Below are 27,382 nucleotides of genomic sequence, written 5' to 3'. Positions count from 1 at the left end.
TGACCTGAGCTGAAATCAAGAGTCAGATGCTTAACCAACTGAGCCACCCAGACGCCCTTAAGATTTTGTTTCTAAGTTAATTTCTACACCCAACGTGGGACAAGACCAAGACTCGCATGCTCTACTGACTGAGCCAGCCAGGCGCCCATAACTAACTGTAGCTTTAAAATTTTGAAATTCAGTAGAAAAAACCCTCCAACTTTGTTCTTTTATAAAACTGTTTTGGCAATTCCTATCCTTTAGCATTTCCACATAAATTTTCGGATCAGCTTATCATTTCCCGGAAAAAAGCCTGCTGGAATTTTTACACAGATTGAGTTGAATCTATAAATCAATTTCAGGAGAATTATCATCTTACAATATTAAGTCATCCAATCTATGAACAAAGTGTCTCTGCATTTATTTATATCTTATTTCCCTCAGCAAATTTTTGTAATGTTCTGGCACTTTATTATATTCCTTAAATATTTTATTCTTTTTGATGTTATTCTGAACAGAATCTTATTTTTAGACTGTATATTGTTCATGTTTAGAAAGACTACTTTTTTATACTGATATTTTATTCTGTGGTCCAGCTGAACAACTATTAGTTCTAATTTTTTTAGGATTCCTTAAAATTTAGTACATATGGGATGACATCATCTGCAAATACAGTTTAATGTTTTCTTTCAAATCAGGGTATCTTATGTTTCCTTTTCTTCCCCGGCAATATTAGCTAGAATCTGCAGTACTGTGTTGAACTGAAGAGGGAAAAGTGAACATCCTTGTCTTGTTCCTACTTGTAGGGGAAAAGCATTCAGTCTTTCACCAGTAACTATGATATTCCCTTATAGTTTTTCATAGAAATCTTCTGTCAAGTTGAGGAAGTTTACTGCTATTTGTTAAGACTTTTAATCATCAATGGGTATGGAATTTTGTCAAATGCCTTTTCTATGTTTATTGGCATGACTGGTTTCAGCTTTTTATTCTATTAATATGGTATATTACATTAATTGATTTTTGGATGTTAAATCTGGTTACTCTTGGGATAAATCTCATACGATCACAGTGATAACCTTTTAAATATACCTTTGAATTTGCTTTGCTAATATTCTGTACAGGGAATTTGCAACTATATTCTTGAAGAATACTGGTCTGTTTTTCTATTCATGTGGTATCTTCAACTTCTGGTTTTGAAAATTCTTCAGGGAAGAATTTGTGAATACTAGGATTATTTCTTATCATTTAATAAAATTTACCAGTTAAGCCATCTGGGTCTCTGCCTTTCTTTGTAGGAATATTATTACTTACTCAATTTCTTTCCCTTTCATAGGTCTGTTCAAGTTTTATACTTCCTCTGAGTCAATTCTGGTAATATATGTTCTAAAATTTGTTCACTTCATCTACATTAAGTTGGCATAAAGTTGTTCAGAGTATTCTACTGTAATCATTTAATATCTGAAGGTCAGCAGTAACCTCCCTTCTTTCATTCCTTTTTTTTTAAGATTTTATTTATTGATTTAGAGAGAGAGGGAGCACATGAGCAGGAGGAGGAGAGGTGCAGAGGGAGAGAGAGAATCTCAAGCAGACTCCATGCTGAACAGAGCCCAGTGCAAGGTTGGACCCCAAGACCTTGAGATCATGATCTAAGCCGAAATCAAGAGATGGACGCTTAACTAATTAAACTGCTTAGGTGCCCTTCCCTCAATTTTAGTGATCTGTGTCTTCTTTTTTTCTTAGTCTACCTACAGGTGTGCCAATTGTGTTGCTCTTTTCAAAGAACTTTTTTTTTTTTTAAGAGACAATGAGAGCAGGGAGGAGGGGCAGAGGGAGAGAATCCTAAGCAGGCTCGACGTTCAGCATGGAGCCCACATGGGACTTGATCTTACGACCCTGAGATCATGACCTGAGCCGAAATCAAGAGTTGGATGCTTAACTGACTGAGCCACCAAGGCGCTGCTCAAAGAACGAACTTTAGTTTTACTGTTTTTCTCTATCATTTTTCTGTTCACTATTTCATTAATTTCCACCCTATTATTTCCTTCTACTGCTTATCTTTGGCTTCATTTATTTTTTCCTAGATTTTTATGGTGAGAGCTTAGATTATTGAGACCTTTCTTTTTAATATAAACACCTGAAGATAGACATTTCTTCTTTTGTTTTTTTTTAATATTTTAAGTGATTTCTAAACCCAACATGGGGCTCAAACTTAAAACCCCAAGATCAAGAGTCACACGATCCACTGACTGACCCAGCCAGGCACCCGAAAATAGACATTTCTTCTAAGCACTGCTTCAGCTGCTAGCATAGATTTTTTTTTTTAATTTTTTTAAAGATTGTATTTATGTGACAGAAAGAGCAGGCATGCACAAGCAGGCGGAGCGGCAGAGAGGCAGAGAGAGAGAAGCAGGCTCCCCAACAAGCAGAGAGACCGACATGGGGCTTGATCCCAGGACCCTGAGATCATGACCTGACCAAAGGTAGACACTTAAACCGACTGAACCACCCAAGCGGCCCTGCTAGCACAGATTTTAATATTTTGAAGTGAATATAAATAAAAACATATTAAAATTTTCTTTTTTTAAAGCAATTTCAATTTTTTAAAGATTTTATTTATTCATTTGAGACACAGAGATACAGAGAGAGAGAGAAAGAGAGAGAGAGACCATGAGCAGGGGGAGAGGCAGAGGGAGAGGGAGAAGCAGGCTCCCCGCTGAGCCAGGAGCCTGATGTGGGGCTCGATCCCAGAACCCTGGGATCATGACCCAAGCCGAAGGCAGACACTTAACCATCTGAGCCACCCAGGTGCCCCAAAATATTTTCTAATTTCCCTCATAATTTCTTCTTTAACCAAAGGGTTATTTAGAAATTTCCAAATATCTGTGGATTTCCCATATTAACTATTGTCGTGGATTTCTAATTTAATTCCATTTAGTCAGAAAACATGATTTTTATTATTTTAATCCTTTAAAATTTATTAACACTTATTATATGACCTAATATATGGTCTATCCTGGAGAATGTTCCATGTTTGCTTGAAAAGAATGTATATTCTGTTCTTGAGTGGAGTGAGCTGTGTGTCCATTAGGTCAGGCTGATACTGTTATTCAAGTCTTCCACACACTTGCTGATTTTTTGTCCAGTTGTTCCATCAGTTGTTGACATTAGAGTACGTAAGTCTCCAACTACTTTTGTTGAATTCTCTCCCTTCAATTCCATAAATTGTAGTTTCGTGTATTTCAAAATAGTTTAAGTGTACATATATTTATAATTCTTGTATCTTGCTGCTGAATTGACCCTTTTATCATTATAGATGGTTTGCTTTGTTTCTAGCACCAATTTTTACTTATACTCTATTTTGTTCGATTTAAATACAGCCATCCCATCTTCTTGGTTACTGTCTGCATGATATATCTTTTTCTATCTTTTTACTTTCAATCTATTTGTGTATTTGAATCTAAAGTGTATCTTATAAACAGTACACAGTTGGCTCCTGTTTTTTTCAACCTTTCTGCCAATCTCTGCACCTTGGACTGTTTAATCCACTTACATTTAACATAATTATTTATATGATAGGATTTATACCTTCAACTGTGCTATTTGTTTCTCTTACATGTTTTTTTGCTTCTATATCCCTCCCTCAGCTGTTTTTGTGTTAAAAAGAAATTCCCCAGGAGAACACTTTTGTTCCTTTTTGATGTTTTTTATTATATTTTTTAGAAGTTATTTTTATAGCGGTTTTCTGGGGATTATAATTAGCATGTGAATTTTTAAAAATTTAGTTCAGATCATCACTAAGTTAATTTTAATATTATGTGGAAATTTTGCTCCAATGTAGCTCTTCTCTCCTTCGACCCCACCCTTTGTGCTATTATGGACATACATATCATTTTAGGGTATAAGTGCATGGACACAATTTTAAAATTCTGTTTCCTCAGTTCTTTTTTTGTTGTTATTGTTAAAGAGAGGGAGAGAGAGAATCTTTTTTTTTAAATTTTATTTTATTATGTTAATCACCATACACTACATCATTAGTTTTTTTTTTTTTTTAAGATTTTATTTATTTGACAGAGACGCAGCGAGAGAGGAACACAAGCAGGGGGAGTGGGAGAGGGAGAAGCAGGCTTCCCGTGGAGCAGGGAGCCCGATGTGGGACTCAATCCCAGGACCCCAAGATCATGACCCGAGCTGAAGGTAGTCGCTTAACCGACTGAGCCACCCAGGTGCCCCTACATCATTAGTTTTTGATGTAGCGTTCCATGATTGTTTGCATATAACACCCAGTGCTCCATTCAATATGTGCCCTCTTTAATACCCATCACCAGGCTTACCCATCCCCCCACCCCTCTAGAACCCTCAGTTTGTTTCTCAGAGTCCACAGTGACAGAGAATCTTAAGCAGATTCCCCACCCAGTAGGGAACCCATCGCAGGGCTTGATCTCAGGACCCTGAGATCTGAGCCGAAATCAAGAGTCAGACACTCAACCAACTGAGCCACCCAGGCGCCCCTCAGTTGTCTTTTAAATCAGTTAGAACTGTTACCAAAAAAAAAACATTTAAACTATCTTTTATTATACCAATATAATTATCTTTACCCAGTGTTTTTTATTACTCTATATGGATTTACATTATCTCATATCCTTTCCTTTCAGCCTGAAGGACTGCCTGTAGTATTTCTTGTGTGGTAGTTTTGCAAGAAAAACACTTGCTCAGTTTATGTTTATCTGAGAATGTCTTAAATTCTTCATTTTTTTCATGGGTAGTTTTGCTGGGTACAAAACTCTTTCTCTTCCTTTCACAGCATTTAGAATGTATCTCACTGTCTTCTAACTTTCATGGTTTCTGAGGAGAAGTTTTTCATGGGTAGTTTTGCTGGATACAAAACTCCAATCTTCCTTTCACAGCATTTAGAATATATCTCACTGCCTTCTAACTTTCATGGTTTCCGAGGAGAAGTTGCTAATCTTATGGAGGATTGCTTTTATGTGCTGAGTTGCTTTTCTCTCGCTGTTTTCCGATATTCTCTCTCGGCCTTTGGCTTTCAATAGTTTGAATTTGATGTGTTTAGGTGCCCATGTCTTTGATTTTATCCTACTTTGAGCTCATTGAACCTCTTGGGTATGTAAACTGATGTTTTTCATACAATTTGGGAAGATTTTGGCCATTTTTTCCTTAAATATTTTTCCACCCCTTTCTCTATTCCCTTAATTTTCTGAAAGTCTATTTATGGTGGCATGCTTAATGGTGTCTCACAGGTTTCCAAGGCTCTATTCATTTTTCTCCATTCTTAGACTGGATAATCGCTATTGACCTATCTCCTAGTTCTGATTCTTCTGCCAGCTCAAATTTGCTCATGAGTCCCTCTAGTGAATTTTTCATTTCAGTTATTACACTTTTCAATTACAGAATTTCTATTTTTCTTCTATCTTTTTTAACTCTCTATTTGGTGAGACATATTTTTATATTTCTCTTTCATTCCTTAATTGTGTTTTAATTCAATGAATACACTTATAATAGATGCTTTAAGGTCTCTATCTAGTAACCCCAACATCTGTGACAGTTTCTACTAATTTTTCCTGTTCTTTGCATACCCCATAGTTTTTGGGTTTTGGGAGATTTTTTGATAAAAAGTAGACATTTTAGAGAATATAATGTGGTAACTCTGCAATCAGATCCCCTACCTCCCTCTCCTGGGACTTTTGTGACTTGGCTTTTTGTTTTGGTTTTGTTGCCACTTATTTGTCTCAAGACTTTTCCAGAAGTGAATCTGTAGTCTGTAAGTCCTTGCTGTATGAAACTACAAGTCTCAACTGGTTTTCTTTTTAAAATTTTTGATTTTTTTAAACCTATATTAGGAAATGTTGCTCCTGGGTCAGCATTGCTTAGTAGCCACAAAATTTTCTTAAATGTTTTGAGCCAGTATGTCTTCTACCCTTTGCCCAGGGCACATGTGTGTGTGTTATGGCATCCTTTCAAAGCTCAGGCAACTTCTAAATCTGCACTGGCTTTCACTTCTTACTTATACACAGTCAATCAGACGTAAGCAACTACAGCCTTTTCCATTTTTTCCTGGATAAGCACATTGGCCTGAACATTCAGAAAGCATTCTACATCCCAGGAACATATAAGAGTTTTTTCAAAGCCCCTGACACTGTTTTGCTGCCCAGATCTTCCTTTTCAGTTTTTGACTGGACTCCTGTTTGCCCCATCTGGTATCACAGACTTAGACAATTGTGATACTACATCTGACTGTTTTCAACAAGACCCTCAGTACAGGTCTTTTCCCATGGAGACTCTGAGTCAGGTCAAACAGAAATAACATCTTATGAATGTGGCTTTTTCCAGTAAGCTGTAAGTCAGGCTAAACAGTGACAATGATCTAAAAATGGGGCTTTTTGAGAAGTTCCCACACCAGTTTTTTTCCCTACTGGTAGCTACAAGGCTACTGGTTTTCAAGGCTTATATGCCACAAGTTAGCTCAGTTGTTATAGATTTGCCTGTATTTTTATTGCTTTTATGGAAGAGTATTCCCACATTTTTTATTATTGCAATTGTATTAAGTGATCACCTCACTTGACAGCAATCAACTTATTGCAATTGCATTAAGTGATCACCTCAAATGACAGCAATCAGTTATATTGTGGAGATATAAATGTATAGCTGCAATTTGGCATGGGCTGAAGTAAAAATGGAAAAAAAAATCCTGCTTCAAGTGCCATGCTCATGTTAAATTTATCAGTTACAAAGATTAAACTTCCCTTTTGCATTAATAATTCAAAACTGAAAAACATTTTTATAAAATAAGTCCTTAATTTCTTGCTATTTTATAAAAGCTGAAAATAATTTGATATAATAAAAACAGCACAGTACAGTATAATAATATACTAACTTATTCTTAGACTAATAAAAAACAAAAGTAGTAATATATAAAAAATGTAGGGATATAAGTAAAGGTTAAATTATCTACTGTGTTGTACAAAAAGACTTTCCAGTAATTGGGATGAGAAAAGTAGTATAGAGACTAAGTATAAAATGAGAAATGTTTCTATAGACATGGCAATCTCGGAAGAAACTGCCCTACAGTACTCAGAACCAGCTTACTATATGCAGTGGTGATTTATTTTCAGCAAAACATCTATTACTCCATCATATTACTGTTACTATGTCATCATGCTGCTACTTTCTTTTTCCTCTTTTTGGTTTTTATTTTTACTGCATTTAATTAGAACTTGATTTGACTACAAGTTGCTTAAGAACTAGAACATATGAAAGTGGTCTATAGTTTTATATTTATCCAAATAACTTAGTAACATTATGATAAAAATAGTTTAGGTCAGGGGAAAGGAGTCCTCAGTAATTTGCTTTCCATTATAAAGGGAAATTCTGAAGTGTTGCCATAATTTTCTAAAATATCCTTAAAATTTTGAGGAATTAGTATGTGATCATATTTCTATTTCTTTCCTTTCCCCCAACATATTTTGAAAAATTTCAAACGTACAGAAAAGCTGAAAGAACAATAAATTGAACAACTTTGTATTTTTCAATCTAGACTAACCAAATGTAAATACTGTTACCATATTTGCTTTAGCCATCCCTCTACATATAAACAAATGCACCCTTTTTTCTCCCAAGAGCCATCTGTAAGTTTCAAACATCAGGATATTTTACCCATAAAAACATCAGCACCTACCTTCTAAAAACAAGACTGTCCACAATACCACTGTCATGCTCAAGAAATTAATATTGACATAAGAATGTAATTTAATATGCATTTTATATTCAAATATACCAGTTGTTTAAAAAACTCCTGAATAGCTATTTAATTTTGCACAAGGGTCACTCACTATATTCAGTTTCTGTGTCTCTTCATTGTTTTATATATAACAACTTTCTAACACTGTTATTTTTAAAGCATCTCAAGTAGTTGTTTTATAGAATGTTCCACATGTCTGAATTTGAATGTTTTCTCATTATAATGTACATGTTAAATATTTTTGACAAGAATACTATAAAGATTATGTTCCTTCTTACTGCATCACATCAGGAGGCATATGTCTGTTCCAATGGTGATGCCAAATTTGATTTCTCAGCTAAATGCCCCCATGACCTTGTCAATGTAAAGAAAATTTGTTTCTCTTTTATTTTAACCAAACTATGCTATGTATACAACCATGAAGAGGAATACCAATAGAGAATAATTTCCAGTATAATTAATAATTTTCCTGTAGGGATACCACAAAGTGTTTCACCATTAATAAGGTACTCATTGTTGATATGCTAAAGTGAGGATACCACAAAGTGTTTAACTATTAACAAGGTAATCATTGTTGGTATGCTAAAGTGAGAGGATGAAAATAATCTGTTTGGAATAGATGCAGAAATATGTTATTGAACTTAATGTTTAATTGAAGAGTTCATTACCTTTACTAAAGTAACAATAAGACAACTACAACTGAAAAGTTAAAAGTTTTTAAATGCAATTTGTGACACAGCCATTCTAGACTGTGTTCCAAAAAGCAAGTGTACAAAGGAAACAGGTTCAATCCATACATACAATGGCCAGTGAGAGATCAAACAATTTCAGAAGCCCTGAATTCTATTTTCAGGCTTCCCAGATGCTTATGAGTCTATAAAGTTCTCGGTGTCCTAGCTTTTGGGTATCATCATGATGGGGCTGGGGTGAGAAATATCCTTATAAAAGTTTATAAATATCCTTATAAATATCCTTATAAAAGTTTTCCTCAGGCAGAGCAAATAACTTCTGAGTATTTAAAAATACACAGGTCCAGGGGCTCCTGGCTGGCTCAGTCAGTAGAGCATGCGACTCTTGAACTCAGGGTTGTGAGTTCCAGCTCCATGTTGGAGGTAGAGTTTACTTCATTAAAAATAAATAAAAATAAAAAAATAAAAATAAATACACAGGTCCACTAGTTACTGATATTTACCTCATATGGCTCTCATTTCTGATTTTAAAAACAATAATTATATGATTTTTTACTGTCTTTAAGCCTTTGATGATATCCTAATACAGCACTCCTTAGAGATCTGAAAGACAGTTAATCTTTGGAAATAGAAAGATCAAGCAAGTATAAGTTACATAATACAAATGCATATGGAATACTTTGGAAGCATTTCTTTTTAACACCTGTTCTGAATTTGGTTGTCAGATTTTTGTTCATCATTTGAGAAATAATCAGAAATTGTCATTGCTTATTTTTTACCAAATACAATAACCTCTGGGTTCCAATCTACATAAAACCTTAGAAAGACATACAAACTTCAGCCCACTATTATGTAGCCTTTATTTTATAAGTTACTCCTCTAATCCTTACCAATCCACAAAAGATACACAAACAATTGTGAGCTACAGTGTCACAAAAGTAGCAATTACCTATCTGTATATTAGATTAAGCCACAAGCACCAAATCATCAGTAGTTAAAAACAAAAATGACTCCCAATTCCACACACAAAGCACTTGGAAACTGACACTCTGTCCTAATAACAAATAAAAGGTGAACAGATTTAAAAGTCAACAACTCTTTCAGGATTCACAAGAGAGATCGACAACCCAGGTCTAACTGCTACCTTTAGAGGTCAAAATGACAGGTGAATGAATAAACTGTGATTCATGAGGGGACACTGCCATGGAAAACAATGCCTGGATACAAAAATCTGAACTGTAACTGGTGAACTGCTGGAGGCTCAGTGTGAACAAGTCTGAGAGTTAAAAACTCCAGGGGGAGCCAGTCATAGGAGTCCTCCACAATTTTGTCAGATTCATTTCCAAGAGCTTGATCAAGTTCTCAAAGGTGGAGCACAGACTATTTTTAGAGTAGTGAAAATTACTCCGTATGATGCTATAATGATGAATACATGTCACTATACGTTTGCCCAAATCCACAGAATGTGCAACAAGAATGAAGCTTAAGGTAAACCATGGACCTTGGGTGATTATGATGTGTCAGTGTAGGTTCAATAATTAAATGTACCACTCTGGAAAGGGATGCTGATAATGAGGGTATGTATGCATGTGGGAGTAGGAAGTATACGAGAAATCTCTGTATCTTCCTCTCAATTTGCTGTGAACCTAAAACTGCTCTAAAAAAAATATTCAGGTATGTATATTTTCCCAAAACTTCTTTTAAAAAGTCTGTTTAAAAAAGTAGCACAATATTAATAAGGAAGTCCTCCTTTGCCTAATTTATTTGGAACCCCAGGATACCAAACAGATTAAGTAGAGCTGCTCCAGTTACAGCCCAAGTAGGAACAGGAGCCCTTAATACTAAGCCTCTGTTCTCCTTACCTAGCGAGCCCTCCTTTCCACCTGCCAACTCTTGAAGAATCTCAAGAAATATAATTTGAAATGAATTAACTGTATTGATCAATATGAAAAAATGTTTTCATTTAGTTTTTCATATTTATCTTTTTTAAAGGGAGTGTATTAATGAATTTTTAATACTAAATTCCAAAGCTCACAGGCAAATAAAAACTTTTACAAATCACTACTACCACTTTCCCCCCAAAATCCAATTCAAAATATACAATAACATCTCTTTGTTTCCAAAAACATCTATTTGAATATGTTTCTGATTTGTTTGGTTTTAATTATTATCTCTGATGGAAGAAATGTGTTGCTCCTAAAAGGGCTTCTCTTGTGTTGTCCTAAACTAGACTGGCAACAGGAAACATACTAAGTCTTCATACTCACTAAGAAGGACTCAGTACCATGTTCTATGCATTGACATTAGTGGCTAAACAACAATCATTTATCTTTTGGAAATAAAAAATGTTATCAAAGGATATAATTTTATAATTTGTGTTTAATTTATCTGAAAGTATATACAACAAATTACATGTGAATACAGAGTTTTATTATGGTAATAAAGACTAGAGATAAATCTAAAATATTCAGAGCCTTTAAGATATTAAATAAACACAAACTATGGGCAAAAATTCCTGATCTCACAGTCTGTCTGCTTACGAATCAGTTTCTATATAATAAAATGTGAATTACCAGGGAAATTTAAGGATCTATTTTCCTCTTGGTGATATTTTTAAAAATTACTATTTTATAAAATTGTTCGAACATCATAAATCTAATCTAGAGGCAATGCCATCCAAATCTTGATATCTAAATTTTAAAAATATAAAATCTGGCATGCCCACACTAGAAACAAAAGCACTGAAATACATACTCAAAATACAGTACAAAATTATTTGCTCAAGTTGGCCTAGCTTGCTATAAGTTTACACAGCCAAACTAAGCAGCTGCAAAAGTATCTAAACATACTAAATTTTTATGAGAATTAATTTGCTTCAATCTTCACTGATCTGCCTTACTTCAATCTCTTTTCAGACTTGCTTTAGAGTCAAAAAGCAAATAATGCTAAATAATGACTAATGAACATCAGAGACTTAAATTTTTTTCATTACTAGAAAGGCATTAAAACAAATTTTCATGTCAGCATGTAAAGGTTGTTAAAAAGTATGATTTATTTCAGAAACTTAAAAATGGTTATCTAAATTAATGGTGGCAGGAAAGAACTGAAAAGGCCTAAATGGGACTAATGATGCTTTTCTTTGCATATCTTCAAAGAGAAATTCATTTTGGGAAACTGGCAAAACACTGGAATCACGTCTGATAAACAGCTAAAAACTGATGCCTAAATTTCTTGAAAAAAAAAAGATGAAAAAATCTAAGTGAAGTCAGAGAAAAACGAGTAACATATGATTTCACTCATACATGGAATTTAAGAAATAAAATAGATAAACATATGGGGGGGGAAAGAAAGATAAAAAGGGAGAGGGAAGCAAACCGTAAAAGACTCTTAGAGAACAAACTGAGGGTTGATGGAGGGAGATAGGTGGGGGATGGGCTAGATGGGTGACGAGTATTGAGGAAGGCACTTGTGATGAGTGATGAATCACTGAATTCTACTCCTGAAACCAATATTGCACTGGATGTTAACTAGAATTTAAATTTTAAAAAATCATTTTACGTAATCTGTGTGATTCAAAATAATATGGATTCCTCTAGTTGACAGACTGATTCAGTCTTCTATGTATGTATTTGTTAACTGTGTTGTTCAAATTTCCAGTACCTTATAATTTCCACTTTTCTCCTTAGAGATTTTAATTTCTCTCAGAATTTGTCATGTTTATTTGATATATTTTGAGGCTGGGTTATTACATACATGAGATTCACAGTGTATGTCTTCATGTGAAGTTATTCCTTTTATCACTTCATTGGGATCTTCTTTAACCCTATCTTAACCTGGAAAGTCTAATTCTTCTGACTACATAGTTTCATCAGTTCTTAACTCATAACATTTTTTCTCTCATCTCTTTATTTCAATCTTATTGTGCCTTTCAAATTTAGGTCTCTTTTACATTTAGTGTAGCATTTAGTATGTAAGTTTTAATTTTTAAATAAAATAATCCAATCAAAGAGATTTGGTCTTTGAACTGGTAAATTTAATCTGTCTCAATTTACTGTTATAAGTGAGACATTTGGATTTATTCTCATCATGGTGCATTTAGCTATTTACTCTGATTTTTCTATGGCTCTTCATTTCCTCCTTTCTTCCTGTCTATAGACTGAATTTTTTTTTAATATAGACTGAGTTTTCTTTCCTATTGCAGATTTGAAAGTAGAAACCCTATTTCTATTCTTTAATGATAATGATTAAAATTTTAGAATGCTACATGACTTAAAGAACAAAGCTAATTACTATTGTTACACAAGCAATGTAAGGTTAAGCAATGTAAAACCTTACATTGCTTTATATTTTATCAATATACCTCCAAAAGCTGGGTTACATTATTATTGTACAGATTTTTATTTCCATCTTTTTAAAACCTCCAAATTAGTCTGTTTCCATTATTATTGTTGTATTATACAGTCAAGGCTAGCTAAGATTTACCTATATTTATAAATTTCTCTGCTCTTATATAACCTTGAATTTTATTCTTTATTTAATTCTCTTCTTTATTTCTCTGCAGAGGGGGCAAGGGGAAGAAACATCCTATACCATGGTTAGAATTCTCAGGGGAACAACTCCTGTCCAACACTCAGAGCCCAGGCTAAGACAAAGTTTCTGGAGATTTCTCTATGTAGATATCCGGATAGAGAGATAATTACAACACTCTAAGCAGATCCATACCGCCTTTCTCCTCCCCACTAACTCCAATAACTAGGTCCCGGAGGCCAGCAACTTTTCCATCACCAGGTGATAAAACTTGAGCTCACAGGTTTAATTCTCTGGTTTTATATTCTGCCCTCTTTCTGACCCTTTGTGATTTTAATACCTTATAAGCTATGCATCTAAAGTAATATTTTTATACATTTTATCTAAATAATGTTGATCTAGGGGTGCCTGGGTGGCTCAGTCGTTAGGCGTCTGCCTTCAGCTCCGGTCATGATCCCAGTGTCCTGGGATCGAGCCCTGCATAGGGCTCTCTGCTCCGTGGGAAGCCTGCTTCTCCCTCTCCCACTCCCTCTGCTTGTGTTCCTGCTCTCGCTATCTCTCTCTCTGTCAAATAAATAAATAAAATCTTTAATAAAATAAAATAATGTTGATCTAAAATAAATAAAATGTTTGACAGAGGATTTATTACTTATTTAGCCTATCATATTTTTAGAACCAGAACTCCCTTCTGAGTTATCTTATTACTTTTTTTTATGTAACCACTTGAAGCAAGTTTCAAAATGAAAAACTGATTAACCCTCAACTCTTGTCAAGTAACTAATTTTCTGGTGTTTCACAACTGCCCCTCCATTTCCAGAGGCACTTTAATCGGACCCAGGGCACAGACCTGTATTTTAACTAATGTTCCAGAAATACTAAGTCTTTGTATAGTAGTAATGTATTAGACAGACTCCATGGAAGAATATGATTGAAAAACTAACCTAAAATGGGCCTTTATTATTTAGCCTACATCTACATTTCCAAATTCTTGTTCCCAATTCAGGCTTTTAAAATATCTGTAGTATAGTTACTATAGTCCCAGAGTAAGGGAGTGGGGTAGACATGAAATTGCTGAGGAATAATTTCAAAACACAAATGCTTGGTCTCCTCTCTGAAGATTATAATTTGGTAGGTTTGTGATAGCAGCCAGACACAAATAATTTTTCAGTTTCTCAGATTTAAAAAAACACTGCTCTAATTTATTTTTCACAATGTATTATAATTTATTTACTTGTCTGTCTTATTTAACAAACTGTGACATCCTGGAAAGGCAGGAAGTTTATTTTTGTATGCACAGTAATAAATATATTTTTTCAAATAAGTGTGAAGTTAATAAATGAATGCTCTAATTCTAATAAAAAGAATTCCAGGGTGTCTGGGTGGCTCAGCTGGTTAACTGACTGCCTTCGGCTCAGGTCATGATCCTGGAGTCCCGGGATCGAGTCCCGCATCAGACTCCCTGCTCAGCAAGGAGTCTGCTTCTCCCTCTGACCCTCCCCCCTCTCATGTGCTCTTTCTCTCTCTCATTCAGTCTCTCAAATAAATAAATAAAATCTTAAAAAAAAAAAAAAATTCCAGGTACCCTGATAAATGTGACAGAGAAAAGAAAAAAAAATTTTTTAAAGAATAATTACAAGGTCAGGCTCCTCTAATCAGTAGTTACTTTCCTTCTAGGGACTCTGAGAAATCTCTAGATATATATTTCAGATTGTACAAATAGATCTATTGTTAAACTGGAGAGTAAAAAGTCCACTGAGTATATGTGCTTATGCTGATCAGTATCACAGCATCCTAGGGATCCAGAATGTACTAAGTATCACTTAACTGCTGGTCTCACAGATGTTTCATACCACCACAGCTTCCTAATGCTGACATTCCTTTTCTAAGTGTTGTTGTTGTTTTTTTTAAAGATTTTATTTATTTATTTGAGAGAGAGAGAATGAAAGAGAGCATGAGAGGGAGGAGGGTCAGAGGGAGAAGCACACTCCCTGCTGAGCAGGGAGCCCGATGCGGGACTCGATCCCGGGACTCCAGGATCATGACCTGAGCCGAAGGCAGTCGCTTAACTAACTGAGCCACCCAGGCGCCCCTTCTAAGTGTTTTCTAACAAGCTTTTATTCAGAATCCAGTATTCCAACCCTGAACGCGCCCGATCTCGTCTGATCTCGGAAGCTAAGCAGGGTCGGGCCTGGTTAGTACTTGAATGGGAGAATCCAGTATTCCAGAGTTATACAAAATCAAACAGCTAGTTATGTTTTTATTTTCTGCAATTTAGATCCATCCACTGTGCAGATCCATCTTTCTGTATCCATTCATCCATCAGCCACCTAACCATCTGTCCATCTGTCTATCTGCACATGCAAGTAGGGTTAACATCTTATATCGATCTGAGTTAAACACAGCTTTTGGTTGTTGGAAAAAAAAATTTTGTCTTCATTTGTGAAAGATTTTTTGGCTGGATATAGAACTTTGGGTTAAATTTCTTTTAGCACTTTAAATGTGTCAGTGGCTCCACTGATTTTTGGCCTGTACAGTTTATGAGAATTCTGCTATAATTTTTATCTTCCACTTCCCATAATTTCTTTCACTTTGCCTTTAAGATTTCACTTTGTTTTCAGTATTTGACTATGATATAATTAGGTATTTTTGGTCTGCTTTTGATTTTATCCTGTTTGAGGTTCTGTGAGCTTCTGGTATCTGTGATTTGTTATCTTTCATCAGTCTTGGAAAGTTTTTGGCCTTTTTCTCTTCAAATATTTCTTCCGTCCTTTTCTCTCCTACTTCCACAAAGCCAATTACGCATGTTTGTTTAATATTATCCAACAAATCTTGGCTACTGTGTTCTGTTTTTCCCTCCCACTCTCTTCTTAATGTTTCATTTTGGATAATTTTTATGGACCTACCTTCAAATTCATTTAGTTTTTTCTTAGATTATATCCAATTTGCTAATGAGCACATCAAAAAATTCTTCATTTTTGATATCAAGATTTGTATTTTTAGTATTTCCACTTCACGTTTTAAAAATACTTTCCATCTCTCAACTGAAACTCTTCATCTTTTCAGGCATGTTGTCTACCTTTCCCACTATATCCTTTAACATAATAGACAGTTATTTTAAAATTTGTCTCATATCCTAACACCTGGGTCACCTATAAATCTACTGATTTCTTTTGAGTCTTGGTAATGGAATGCTCATTCTTACTTATTTGTAGTTATATACTTTTTTATTAAACATAAGTGATCACGTACAGAACAGGAGATACGGAAGCAAACGGTATTTCTGCTTAGAAATAAGTACATCTCTTTTTCTGTCAGGCCATTCATGTGAGGGGATCAATCAATCTAGTCAATGTTCAAACTACATTTCAGTTTCAGTTGTTAAACTCACCATTAAGTATACCATAGGCTTCAAATCTTTCTAGCCATGACCTATCATCACCTTGTACTTAGTGTGGTCTGGGTCAACAGAAATTTTTCTCTGTATTCCTGTTCTTCTCTTACCTTTTTACTAGTTCCTGCATATGAGCCAAGAGAGGGTCCTTCTTCATGCTACTGTCCCTCCCTCAGTAGTAGATGGCTCTTACTTGTTCTGGTTTTTTGGGTTTTTTTTTTTTGGTTGTTCTTGTTTTGCTTGTTTTTGTTTTTTGTTTTTGTAGTAGGATTCTGTTTGGAATAGAGGATCTCAGTTCTTCTGGTCCATCATGAGACTTAGGAAGGGTTCATATGCCTGAGCTTCCAATATGGGGGTCTTCTTAGCATTCCAACCCCTCACCATCATGGCAGCCAAATTCTACAAGCATCTGATGCATGTTTCAGGCAAAAGAGGGTTTCATGACACTTCATCAGTGGTAGTAGATCTCTGCTTTGTACTGATGCAGGATCCTGGGCCCAAGAAGCTTTCTTGCTCCTCTTCCAATAGCTTAAAGTTTCTGCTCCATATGAGAAGAGGATCCAGAGAAACGATGAGGTTTTGTGCTGGTCTTTCGGTAGGGACTGATTACTTTGTGAACTCCTGCATGCCTGATGTAGGCTACTGCCCTGACCCATTCATTCTTGTTAGCAGCCAGTAGAGGGAGATGGAGAAGAGCATATGAGTTAAGCGTGCACTCCCCTTGTATTTCGGGCAAAGAGATAGGCCAACCCATACTTGGCCTTTAAGAATGCATTAAAATTTTAGCTCATTTCTTCTTACCAGCTTCTATGGTGGCTACTTCTTCCTCTTGTGGTCTGCAAATGGTGAATAGTTCATGTGTCCCATCTTTCCTTGGAGGGGCTTGTCATTCCTTGGAATTCAGTTCCCATGCCTTGTGACCTCAGCTCTCTGACAGGGGTCAAGAAAAGTTATAATTTTGTAGCTCATACAGCTTTTTCTGTTTTTAAGATGAGAATAACATTTTCTGGTGGTTTTCTACATACAAAGCAGAAGTAGAACTCCCAATGTGCCTATCTTTTGACAATATTTTTTTTATCACATCTGTGAAACACACATTCTAAATTCTTGCATTCTTACAAAAAAACTACATTGATTCTGCCTGGTGCAGTGTTCCTTTTCATTCACACCAGTCTATAATAGTAAGAGCTCCATCTTTCCTTGTTCACACTGTAGTAGCATTTTTTAAGTATCCTGGCCAGAAATTTTTAATATATATACTGGCAAACTTGGTCTCACAATCAGTTAGCTGTCACACTGACATCAGTATCACTATATAGCCAGTTAGAAATAAAGTCTGAGAAAATGACTGGGGAAAAGAATAAATACAAGGCAATCAATTCTAAGTTGAAAGCAAATAACAATATTTTGTCAGCAAAATCTCTATCAGATTAGTAATCTGAGAAAGGCATTTACCTAGTTATCTGGCATGGTAAAAAGCTGACAGGGAGACTTAGCAAGAACTAAAGAGTGAACTGGTGGTGAGGAAAAGAAATCAGGAAATAGATGTGTAAACTGTGGGGAAGAGACCCAAACATGGGTTTGAAAGCAACTGATAAGGGCTGAGTGGCAGGCCGAAATAAAGAAAAACAGAAAGGAAAGGAAGAGGAAGAAGGGGAGGAGACAGAGAAAGATGGGGACTGACAGAAAAGAAGGAGGGAAATAAGGAAGGGTGGAGGAAAGGAGAAATAGGAAGAAAATGAGAAAGAGAAGGGAGAAGAAAGAGGAGGGAGGGAAGAGAAACAAAAGGAAGGGAAAGGAGTTGACCGAGAGAAAGAGAGCACTAAAGAGAGACAGAGCAGGAGCAAGCATATACTGGCAAAAAAGAAGTTTCTGAGATGCTCAACTTCTTCTGTACCCACAGATGGTTCTATAATAGTAGAGTCTAGGTTTTCAGGTTCATGTATGAATTTATGAAAAAAAAATCCCATATCTTACCAAAACTTTCCTCTTGATATCATAAAAATATATTTCCTTACAACCAAAAGTATTTTTCATTGAACAATGTACAATAACTTATTTAAAACCTAATCCACCAATTAAAGCATTTAGCTGAACCTAATTTTTGACTAGTAATAGCCATTCATTGACTCTCAACCATCTATATCCACTCTCATCTTTCCCCAATTCATTAATCATGTAGATTAAAAGCCTTTTACTTTTCTGTTTAAAAGAATACTGAAATACTGCCTCATAAATGTTTAAGTCAGTGTCTAAAAATTCTCATCACATAAATATTTCCAAGTTGTCATTTGTACCAAAATGAAATACTGACATTTTAAAATATGAATTAAGTGTATAATGACATCTAAACACTACAGAGATATGATGTTCAACATCATCCTTAAAAAAAAAATACCTGAATAAGCTACTCTTTAATAATGGAAAACTTTTACGTAATCTTTTCCCTGAATTTATATTCACATTCTCCTTATTTCTTGCTGTCTTTTTATACTGTCTTACTTATTCTCTCTTCTCTGAAAAAAAAAAAAAGGTGTGTATTTATATATACATATATATATAAATTTCATTTCCTTTGACCAAAATGCTCTAGTTTTAAGAAATTCTTTCCATATGAATTATCATTAAAATTAGTTGTACACAACTGATTAAAAAAATACAACACATTTTGATAATGTTATTAAACAATAGTAATAATTTGTTGAAAATGTATGTCTTCACAATTTTGTTGTGGCATCCCCTCTCCCTGTGCCCTCTGTCCCCAATTTGTTATGGTAACTGTAAATAAATATTATATACTCTTAGGATTCTATTTCTATTGTTCAGCATTAATTCTATTCCTATTGTTCACTTATTTCTATAGATATAGTCAAAGTCTTCTCAGGGCGCCTGGGTGGCTCAGTCATTAAGTGTCTGCCTTCGGCTCAGGCCATGATCCCGGGGTCCTGGGATCGAGCCCTGTGTCAGGCTCCCTGCTCGGCAGGAAGCCTGCTTCTCCCTCTCCCACTCCCCCTGCTTGTGTTCCCTCTCTCACTGTCTCTCTCTCTGTCAAATAAATAAAATCTTTAAAAAAAAAAAAAAAGTCTTCTCAATGTTTTAAATCCCAAGTTTATGTCAAAAATCATATAATAATCTATCACCAAAAAAATAGTTTTAATGATTTGTCGTTTTGACTAGACCATCCTTCAACTTTATTGAATGCAAAGATCTGGAACCATGTATCTGTTACCTAATAATTAAGAGTAATTGAAAGTAACAATTCTTGCAAAGTACTAAAATGGTTACCAATATCAAATCATATATACAGGGCCACAATCCTTTATCCCAAGTACTTAGAAAAGATAAGTTTTATAATTCTGAATTTTTCTGATTTTGACAGGAAATACGCTTAATATTACGTAACACTCCCCTTAAGGTTTATGTCAGCATCCTGTAAGCAAATACATTAATATTTCTGCTGGAAAACTTATGGACAATTACACTAAGTAGGATATATCTATCTTTATATGTGTGCTTTAGATCTGATGTCATCAAATGAGCAATGAATTTCTGGTATTCAAAGCTTTCTGGATTTTCATACTGCAGATACTGGAGTATGGATCAGTATTAATTATACCTATTATTAACAAATTCTCAGAAAGGTTGTAAAACCCCCAAATATTGTAATTTTAATATAATTTAGCCAACAAAGTGTTTTGTGTGCACTTTTATTTTGCTTTTGTGCTATTTTATGTTTTAAATATATTTGTCAAAAGCTGACAGTGAGGATTTACTTCATCAACTTATGTATTAAAAAAAGATTTATTCTCCAGGGCACCTGGGTGGCTCAGATGGGTAAACATCTGCCTTTGGCTAAGGTCATGATCCCAGGGTCCTGGGATCGAGCCCCACATCGGGCTCCTGACTCAGCAGGGAGCCTGCTTCTCCCTCTCCCCCTGCTCATGCTTGCTCTTGTCTCTCTCTCCATAACTCAAATGAATAAATAAAATCTTAAAAAAAAAAGATTTATTCTGTCAGATTATCTTTTTGAATTCAAATTAAAGTGTTAATATGCATCCCTATAAATTCTGATTCTAAAACAGATAAATGGATAAATAGGGGGCAAAGTTTATTGCCCAACTGAAATAAGAAGATCCACATTCAATACTTAGTGCTAATGGGCTCTTTGCTTTGCTTCTACTAGTGGGACTTGAGAATAAGGAACAATGCATACTTTTTTTTTTTTTGACAACACTCAGAAGAAGAAATCCTTTAAAGAAAAAACTTCACCACTTCCATTGTTTCACTCAACCAGTATCTAAAGTAAAAGCACTAGAACGTGGTATAAAAATGTACTTTCTCTAATGCCATGTTTTACTCTTAATAAAAATATCTATAAAACAATGAATGATAGGAAGTTACTCTAGTAACAAAATTTAGAATCCCTTAGTTTGATAATCCTGAGATTGTTACAGCCTGGAACAACGTACCATTTTAAGATTCACCATGATGTGAGATATGCTTTTCTTTTGAAAAACAGGAGAAAAGCTACTGTAAAAGTTGAAGTCGAAAGGAGAACAGGCATAATACCTCAAGTGTCAATGTCAGGCATATCAACTGACACATGGAATTCCCGGATCTGAAACTGGATTTAAGTTTCTACACACACTTGCAATAGAGTTTAGTGTTAGTGTTTAGTTTAGTGTTCCATCAGGATGTTCTTACTCCAGTTTGAAGACTTCTGCTTTACATTACATGCCAAGCATTAAGTGTGTCTTTCCATACATAAAGATTCCTTAAAGCATGTGTACTAGAGTAATTTTATGTAGATTTTCTTTATGTGTTTTCAGACAAGTGGAAGCCACTGAAGGTGATATAGTACACTGCTAATCTATATGTAATTATTTTTTTTAAAGATTTTATTTATTCATTTGAGACACAGAGACAGAGAGAGAGAGCACATGCAGGGGGAGAGGCAGAGGGAGAAGCAGGCTCCCCTCTGAGCCAGGAGCCAGACGTGGGGCTCGATCCCAGGACCCTGGGATCATGACTTGAGCCGAAGACAGATGCTTAACTATCTGAGCCACCCAGGCGTCCCTGTAATGATTTTTTATAGACAGAAGATGATTAGTTAGAGCCTTGGTAATTATGTAGGGAAATGGCCTTTATTCATTCAATACCATACAATTTCACAGAACACTGTGTTAATCAGCCACTGCCACCACAGAACTGCTGTGTAATAAACTATTCCAAAGTACAGTAGCATTTTCATTTATTCTCAAAGAATGAGGGAGAGCTTAGGGTTGGCTGATTTCAGTACAGCTTGTTTATGTGTCTGGAGGTTGAATGATTTGGCTGGGACAAAGAAAGTGTCTTTCTTCCTTCCCCCTGGGACCAGCAGATAGCCTGAGCATGTTCTCCTCATGGTGATGGCAGAGGGGCAAGAGCAAGTAAGCCAAATTGTGCCAGCAAATTTTAAACTTCTAGTCAATGTCAACTTAACATCACTTGGGCCAAAGCAAGTCACCAAACAGAGTCAAGAGTGGGGTTGTTTCCCACCGTGGGAAAGCACTGTTTCATAGCAAAGCACACAGATACAGGAAGGGGTGAAGAATTGAGACTATTAATGCAATTTACTATCAATATTAAAATCTAAAACAATCTTTCAGCATCTTACAATAGCTTAATATTGATTAAAAGAGACTAATTAAATTGGTTCTGTTGTTATAGTAAAATTAGTAGAACCTAAAATGTGGTTTATATACCTAAAGATTAATTCAGAACCACTAGTAGAGGAAGAAGTGATTCTTAAACGTTAACAGTTGTAAGCCCTGTATTTATGCATTAGAAGGTAAAAAAAAGATATGATAATAATCACTAAATGGAAAGAAAGCTGGCTGAAACAGGCTTTCAAAAGCTCCTGGCTTATATTACTGACATAGAAATCTAGGGCGCCTGGGTGGCTCAGTTGGTTGGGCGACTGCCTTCGGCTCAGGTCATGATCCTGGAGTCCCTGGATTGAGTCCCGCATCGGGCTCCCTGCTCGGCAGGGAGTCTGCTTCTCCCTCTGACCCTCCCCCCTCTCATGTGCTCTCTCTCATTCTCTCTCTCTCAAATAAATAAATAAAATCTTAAAAAAAAAAAAAAAAGAAATCTATATATTCTATCTTAACCTAGGATCACAAGAGGTGGAGGGAAACTGGTCACAATTCAATTAAGCCGCTTAAGAAAATATTTTAACCATAGTATCTAATGAATATCTGTAACTCAGATACTACTGGCTAAATTTTATATTTTCTGCAGCAGCATTTTATAATACACAGCAACTTCTTCCATCTTCATTCTAATTCTCTCACTAAAGAAATAATCTGTAACTTTTATGATTCATCACTCTACTGTGTTCAGTATATAAAAAGAAATCTAACCTTGCAAACAGAATCCGAAAATACCAAATAAATGTTTAAATTCAGAAAAATGATTTCAATTTTCTAACATGGGTTTTTCAAAATATTTAAAGTATTTCATATGATGGATTTTCAATAATCTACAACAGTGAGCCACACATAGAAGTCAATTTTTTAAAACCTCAATGAGGAAAAACATATTTTCTCGAACTCTTTCATTAAATCATGTATTGGGGTATAAAAACTCTTCCCCTACTGAGTAAATATTTGAATAAACAACAGCAGTCTTGCTTTACTATGGCATTGGACTTATTCTAATCATTTCCTTAAACATAATTCATCCTAACTGTAGGTGCTTATAAAAAAAATATAAATAAAATAAATGATATAGCTGAACCTGAAACCTTGTGAACCACTGGGAATGGAAACAACAAAATCTGAATAGTTTTGATGAAGTCTCCTCAATCTTTCACAAAGAAAAACTTGAGACTACCATATCTGTTCACTTATAACTGCCAAAACGTCAGTTAACTTTAAGAAGTTTCCATGGAAGGGGTGTCTGGGTGGCTCAGTCAGTTAAGTGTCTGCCTTCAGCTCAGGTCGTGGTCCCAGGGTCCTGGGATTGAGCCCCACCTCGGGCTCCCTGCTTGGTGGGGAGCCTGCTTCTCCCGCTCCCTGTGCCTCTCCCCCTGCTTGTGCTCTCTCACTCTGTCAAATAGATAAATAAAATCTTAAAAAAAAAAAAAAAAGAAGAACTTTCCATGGAAACATCTTAAAAGTCACCAAGAGAGGGGGTGCCTGGGTGGCTCAGTTGGTTAAGCGACTGCCTTCGGCTCAGGTCATGATCCTGGAGTCCCGGGATCGAGTCCCGCATCGGGCTCCCTGCTCAGCAGGGAGTCTGCTTCTTCTCTGATCCTCCCCCCTCTCATGTGCTTGCTCTCTCTCATTCTCTCTCTCTCAAATAAATAAATAAAATCTTAAAAAAAAAAAAAGTCACCAAGAGAAAGAAACTATTTAATGGTATTTTCTATAAATGTCTATATACTAAATTTTCAGCATTTAAATTAGTTTACATTTTCTCCATCTTTTTTAAAAACTTTGTGACTTGGAAAAATAGCCTGCATACAGAAGAGTCCATACAATGTATGTGAAGTTTCAAACTCCATGTAACTAGTACACTAGTTACAAATACAATATTCCTAAACCTTAAAAGCCTGTATGTCACATTTTTTCTCCATCTGACAGGTAAGCACTATACTTAAAGATATAATAATTATTCCCCCTTCTCTTCTTTATGTGTGGTCAATGAATATATTCCTAAACAACAGTTTGTTTTACATGTTTGTAAACAGAATTATACCGTATGTTCTTCTGTGACTTCCTTTCATTCAACATTTATGCTTATTATTCATCCATATGGATTCATGGAGCTGCAATTCATTTATTCTCACTGCTGAATGTTTCACAGTATGAATGTACAAACAATGCTATTACAAACATTATTTAAATATGTATTTCTCTAGGGCAGGGATTCTCAAACTTTAGAGTACATAAAGAATCATCTGGGGAGACTGCTAAAAAGAAAAAAGGTTCCTGGGGTCCACCTTCAGAAATTCTGATTCAGTAGACTTCTTATCAGCTCCTAAGTGATCCTGATGCTGACTGCTGTGCAGACGACACTTTGAGTATCAAGGCTGTAGGGTATAATTATCATTTCCTTATTTATTTGAAAGAGTTCTTCATGAAATCTGAATACCAATACTTTGTCACGTATAGGTATTCTAAATATCTTCCCCCAATTAACAACTTCTTAAAAATTATTTTTTTCAGGTATTATCTGATAAACAAAAGTTTTTAATTTTATCGTAGACAAACTTATCCACCTTTCATTTATGGTTTATACTTTTGTATCTTAAAGTCTTCCCTACTACAAGATCATGAAGATATTCTCTCTCATATTATCTTCTAAATACTTCTGTTGGAGTCTTGCTGTTCACATTTAGGTCATTTGATCAACTGATTTTGTATATTGCATAAGGTAGAGCTAAAATTTCCAAAACAACTGTCAGAGTATGAAAATCCTGTATTTCCAAACAACCATCTTTGCTGGGTATCAAATGTAGATACATCTGTGAGCCTGTTGCTGGTTCTGTTCCACCAGTCTATCAATCCTGTGTCAAAATCAACCCGTTTTTATTTACCATTCCTTAGGCTTGTTTCAAATGCCTCTCCTGTAAAGAGTATATTATTACATTTTAAACATTTTAACTAGTCTTAATCCCTGCCTTTTAAAGTTGGAGGGAATAAGTCATTTCCATTTACTATAATTAGATATATTTGAATTTCCATCAGCTTATTTTCTGTTTTTTTAATTACTCCAAACATTTTATGTTATTTTCCTCTTTCCTCTCCTGTTCTTTTGGATTAACCAAATATTCTACTCCTTGCCCTCACACCAAAATTTGGATTTTGTACTTTGCTTCTATTATTTCACTGGCTTCCTAAGAAATCATATCATATACTTCATACTTCCCAAGTGTTTCTAGTGCTTACTCAGTATTAGTTTCAAAAACTGAATGATGACCACATCTATTAAATTAGTAACAGCTAAAAAGATGCCTAACTTTAAATATCTCTGCATTTAGGGACACAGGGCTGGCTCAGTCGAAGGAGCATGCAACTCTTGATCTCGGGGTTGTGAGTCTGAGCCCAATGTTGGGTATAGAGATTACTTAAAAATAAAATCATAAAAAAAAACCCTAAGTAAATAAATAAATATCTCTGCATTTAACATAAATACAAAATTTCCTGTAAAGTCCATTTTTAAAAATACCTTGTTGCTACAGTGCTACTTACAGACTGGAAAACAAGACACATAAATAGGTGAAAGATCCACTAGGTGCTTCAAAGTTGTTTTTAGATTTTAACACTCCCAAAAGTAGATTGTATGACAAAGTAATACAATACTTTGTTTCTTGAATAGTACTGGCTTTATGCATGTCACTTCCATTTGAGTTCACTCAAGTTACTTGGACACTTGAAAATAAAATGTCCTTAATATTCATTTTCTCCCCTATTATCTATGCAATAGATAATATTTATGAATGCTATGACACTAATCTAAATTTATTAAATAAATATTCAGAAATTTATTTAAATGTGAAGGAACAGACATCTTTCCCACTGGCAGCTGCTGTATAAAATAAAAGACAAGGCAGACTTATAAACCTAGCAAGCCTAAAACTTCTCCCATTACTTAAATATGATGGGAAAATATAAGACATCTCGAGCACTTACATATCTACCTTACTCAAGGTTCTCCATGTTAACTTTATTTTACTTTATTTTTTAAAAGATTTTATTTATTTATTTGACAGAGAGAGAGATAGCAAGAGCAGGAATACAAGCAGGGGGAGTGGGAGAGGGAGAAGCAGGCTTCCCACCAGTCAATGCGGGGCTCGATCCTAGGACCCTGGGATCATGACCTGAGCCGAAGGCAGACGCTTAGCGACTGAGCCACCCAGGCGCGCCCCCCCCATGTTAACTTTAAAAAATGAATTAAATTAGGTTTCATAGCCCCTTAAACTAAACACCAGCTTCTTAAATGGAAAGGAATTAATTATATTTTGGCTCGGGGGGAATAGAAGAGAGATTTTAAAATACTCTAAACTTGTGTTTTATATAGCATAGTTGTCCACCTTTTAGAATCAACCCTAATTTTTAAAGAAAAAATATACTGTTCTAAATAAAGAAAAATGCTTACTGGCCTCCTCAAGAAATGCTGTATCTACCTATCTGTGGAAAGACACCTGCAAAACTATTAACAATAGTGTCTCTGAAGAGTCAGTGTAATGATGCTTGGTGAATGAGAACTTAAGCTTTATGTGTTGAGCTGAGAATGAGGATATAATCTTGTACTGTTTGTACGATTAAATATACACAATTTTAAATGATTACATCAATTTTTAAAAGTTGAAGATGCATATATAAAATAGCCTCAGACAGCTGTACTCAGAATTAAGAAATCTTTATGGAAGAAGCTTCATAAAAATTCTTCTGAGTTGAGGCACCTGGGTGGCTCAGTCAGTTAAGCATCCAACTCTTGATTTTGGCTCAGGTCATGATCTTGGGGTTGTGGGATTGAGCCCTGCATCAGGTTCTACACTCAGTGCAGTCTGCTTGTCCCTCTCGCTCTCTGCTCCTCCCTATGCTCGCTCTTCTTTTTTTTTTTTAAGATTTTATTTATTTATTTGACAGAGAGAGAGCACAAGCAGGCAGAGCAGCAGGCAGAGGGAGAGGGAGAATCAGGCTCCTTGATGAGCAGGGAGCCTGAACGATGCGAGGCTTGATCCCAGGACCCCGGGTTCATGACCTGAGCTGAAGGCAGACGCTTAATGACTGAGCCACCCAGGTGCCCCCCACCCTTTTTAAAGATTTCTCTCTCAAACAAATAAATAAAATCTTTTAAAAAAATTCTTCTGAGTAAAAATTTTCAGAGTAAATAATAGGAGTCAAGTATAAGGAATACTGAAGCCAATCATGGAGGGCTTAGACAGAAGCAAAGGAATCTATATTTATTCTTTAAGCAGTAAGAAGCAACTGTAAGTTTCAGAGTAAGTGAAGTAATAAAGATATTTAAACGTAAATTTATCAACAACAA

At 35.3% G+C, this 27,382-nt stretch overlaps 1 protein-coding gene across 12 annotated transcripts in view; it reads right to left on the bottom strand.

Annotated features, from left to right (window-relative positions):
- Positions 1-27,382, bottom strand: part of COP1 (COP1 E3 ubiquitin ligase) — a 263,344-nt gene that overhangs the window by 71,527 nt on the left and 164,435 nt on the right. Inside the window, exons 16-17 of one of the 12 annotated variants that reach the window (XR_010412330.1) lie at positions 17,141-17,269; positions 1,748-17,000 (exon numbers count right to left, since the gene is read on the bottom strand). The exons of the other annotated variants lie outside the window; for them this stretch is intronic. The gene's annotated coding sequence lies outside the window, so the exon portion shown is untranslated. Of the gene's footprint in view, positions 1-1,747; positions 17,001-17,140; positions 17,270-27,382 lie in introns of those variants that run through there. 12 annotated transcript variants of the gene reach the window in all.

The sequence above is a fragment of the Mirounga angustirostris genome, unplaced genomic scaffold, assembly GCF_029215605.1.
Source record: "Mirounga angustirostris isolate CCGP_5_RB_7025 unplaced genomic scaffold, mMirAng1.0.hap1 SCAF_6, whole genome shotgun sequence".
In the NCBI taxonomy this organism is placed as follows: Eukaryota; Metazoa; Chordata; class Mammalia; order Carnivora; family Phocidae; genus Mirounga; species Mirounga angustirostris.
The sequence above is the reverse complement of the archived record's forward strand: the minus strand, read 5'-3'. Positions and strand labels throughout refer to the sequence as shown.